At 33.0% G+C, this 2793-nt stretch overlaps 1 long non-coding RNA gene across 2 annotated transcripts; it reads left to right on the forward strand.

Moving 5' to 3' along the window:
• The first annotated feature begins 834 nt into the window (after positions 1-834).
• LOC111375909 lies at positions 835-1524 on the forward strand. Of its 2 annotated transcripts, none has more exons than XR_002699377.1 (3): positions 835-914; positions 991-1239; positions 1419-1524. It is a non-coding gene; the product is annotated as an uncharacterized LOC111375909 (long non-coding RNA). The 2 variants fall into 2 exon arrangements; XR_002699378.1 differs by having other exon boundaries at positions 1422-1524.
• The last annotated feature ends 1269 nt before the right edge of the window (positions 1525-2793 follow it).

The following is a 2793-nucleotide window of genomic DNA, read 5'->3' on the forward strand; positions in this document are numbered from 1 at the left end:
AATACTTTACTAATCATTAATTCATTTGGGGTGACTCAATAAATTTATTTTTCATAAAATTAACATGAATTTTGCCTGGCTCAAAATTTAAAATAACAAATTTGCAACTCCAATATAGTTGTGTGTGAGAATAGCATATACCTGTAATACTTTACTAATCATTAATTCATTTGGGGTGACTCAATAAATTTATTTTTCATAAAATTAACATGAATTTTGCCTGGCTCACACTTTTCTGTATAAGCTTGGACATGGTAAATTAGTGCGGCCATGTAGGGAATCCCAGAAGTGCAGATTGGACTGCTTTAAGCCTCTAAGTTAGGAGTTGTAACTAGGGGAAAATCTTGTAGATGGTTAGAAAAATATAATTTGAAAATTATTGGAAAATGTAAAATACAAGAAAAATATTATTCATGTCAAAAGTAACATTATATGTTACTTTTTCCGTTGAATTGTCATTTAATACGTTTTGTATGATATACATATCTAAAATGTCAATCTTTATATATAAATATGTTTAGAATGTCACATTCTTTGTTACTCTCACTAAAAAGTCACTCAAAAATATAGTCCTTCTTAAATTTAGCTTAAAATTTTGATAAAAATCTAAATCGAGGTAAAAATAAGATTAAATACAAATTTCAGGCGATTTACTAACCCGATATTTTTTTAATTTTTATTAAAATCTACTAAAAATCTTATTTTTAGTTGCATCAAACAGGGACATTATAACTATATAATTTACATTCTATCTATTTTATTCTTGAATTGAATATTCCAAATTAATTTATACATTCTTCTATTATCCTTTGTAGGATGCCAGATATAAGTAACAATGTGTATCTCGATCTTGCAAAATTAGATTACAATAAATGCCAGGCACAACATCAGACTGAATGGAATGAATTCGAAGAGTAAGTATATAACCCAAATATCTTTGTCATTTAACTATACTAAATTCATTAATCCCTTCTTCATTTCCTTGCACAGATGGTATGCAAACGAAAATTTGCAAGAGCTTGGGATAACAAGAAATTACCTTCTTCATGCCTATTTTTTGGCTGCTGCAACCGTATTTGAGCCAGAGAGGTCAAATGTGAGACTTGCATGGGCTAAATCTCAAATTATTTGTAAGATAATTGTATCTTATTTCAATCACGAAAATACTTCGGAGGAGGAGAGGATTGCCTTTTTAGCTAACTTCAGAAATAGAATCAATGGCCTTACCAATACAAAAAGGTAAATTAGCCCAAAATTTATTTGTTGATTTTTACAATATAAAACATTAAGCATTTTTCTGAAATCGTGTAGATAATTTTTTTTTAAATTTTTTTTACCATAGTCTGTCTATCTAATAACTAAATCTTGGACATATAATCTAAATATAGATTATATTTTTTATATTTATTTTCTCGCAGCAGTAAGACTGGACATCGAATTCCCAATATATTATCGAAAATCCTAGACCAAGCTTCGACGGATGCATGGGGGATCCTCGGCAGAGACATCAGCCACCAATTACATAAAGCTGTGAGTTCACATTATTTCCCCATTGTTTCATTCTTACACAGAAAAAGAACGGCTTAGTTAACTGTGATGTCTTTTGTAATTTTGTACGAGACAATGGGGAGCATGGCTAATGAAACTAAATAGAGGAGTCAAGTGCGACGAAGGAGCAGAGCTCTTATTAAACATAATCAACATTTGTGCAGGCCATATTGTATCCGAAGAGTCAATATTGCATCCTGAATACCAGCGTCTCTCCAAACTCACCAACAAAGTTTGTCAACAACTTCAATGGTATCAAAATGAAAAGGTGAAGCTTTTTTTTCTTTTCTTTTCTGAATTCAACTGATAAATTTATTAGTCTGTGTAATTTTTAGTTTTTCTTTTCTTTTCTTTTCTGAATTCAATTCACATGTGTTATGTGATGATTAGGTATTGGGAATAGATGATTGCAGCGCAGAAAATATTATCATGAAATGCAGCAGGGAAATTGAACAGAACAAGCAGGCGCTTGTACAGTTGGTTGTCTGTGAATCCAATGTTGCCAATAAGAATGTCAAGCAAACATTTCCAATGGTTGCAAAAACATTTTACTATGGTGCTAATTGCTCTCGAGAAACTATTGTGTTAGGATCTTCCTTAAGTTGCTCAAAGTGATTTCCGGGTTCAGTTAACCATTAAACATCGAATTCAACACCAAAATCAAAGATGACCGAACCGCCGGCTTCAACTCTCCTATGGTTGCTATTTCCTCTTTTGCTTGTTGATTCAACCACACACTTAGGATGGATACCACACAGGTAAGAGTCAAAAAGGCTCAAGCAATTGGCATGGAAGACAAATCATGAAGAAGAAGGCAGGAGAAGAAGGCAGCGGTTCTCTTTAGCTCTCGGGTTCTATCAAAACGGGGTGAGGAGTAGAAAGAAAACCACCAATATATATATTAGTTAAATGGCCAACATAAGGTAAGTCAAAATATGGTAAGTAGGCTCGACTAGGGTTAAGTCCCAATGGAAAGAAACAACAAGTCACAAAGAGTATTAGCCATCCAATAGGTAAAGCAACGTTTGGTCGGTTCATCCATTATTTGATGTTGAATTATCATTCAGTCATTCATGTCGACTGATAGAATTGGTTTTCATCATCGCCCGGGAGGTCGTTTGACAACATGATGTCTAATAACCTCTACCTTGGTGTCAAAGAACCTACAAAGAAAAACGTTTTTCCATTAGTGACACCTCTGACAGAAAAACCGATAAAATTGAAATCATTTACCTGTACCGATGT

This window comes from Olea europaea, unplaced genomic scaffold (assembly GCF_002742605.1).
Source record: "Olea europaea var. sylvestris unplaced genomic scaffold, O_europaea_v1 scaffold14306, whole genome shotgun sequence".
Taxonomy (NCBI): domain Eukaryota; kingdom Viridiplantae; phylum Streptophyta; class Magnoliopsida; order Lamiales; family Oleaceae; genus Olea; species Olea europaea.